Consider the following 379-nt stretch of genomic DNA (forward strand, 5'->3'; position numbering starts at 1 on the left):
ACCCCCACCCCCCCCCATGGGGGACGGGAAGCCAGACGGGCAACTTCGTTAGAATACCCCCTCCAAACTGGCCGCGGGGCCCCGACAACCCCCCCACCACCCGAAGGCGCGCTTCCGCGCCGATCCGCGAACGCATCGCCGCCGGCGGGTCCCGCGCCGCTGCGCTACCCCCGAGCCCAGGACGGGCGGCCGCACGCAGAAGGACGGCACGGAGATCAGGTGGGCGACGTCGTTCCCTGAGACGGCGGCGCCGGCGGTGCCCTTCACTCGCGGTGAGCTGCCGTTTTGGTGCCTGGATCGCACGGACCGGCGGCTGCGTGTGCCGTATCACGGACCTGCCCCATGTGCGGCACCCGTCCGGCGCCAGGGGCGTCGGGCC

This window comes from Verticillium alfalfae, genomic scaffold (genome assembly GCF_000150825.1).
Source record: "Verticillium alfalfae VaMs.102 supercont1.12 genomic scaffold, whole genome shotgun sequence".
Classification (NCBI taxonomy): domain Eukaryota; kingdom Fungi; phylum Ascomycota; class Sordariomycetes; order Glomerellales; family Plectosphaerellaceae; genus Verticillium; species Verticillium alfalfae.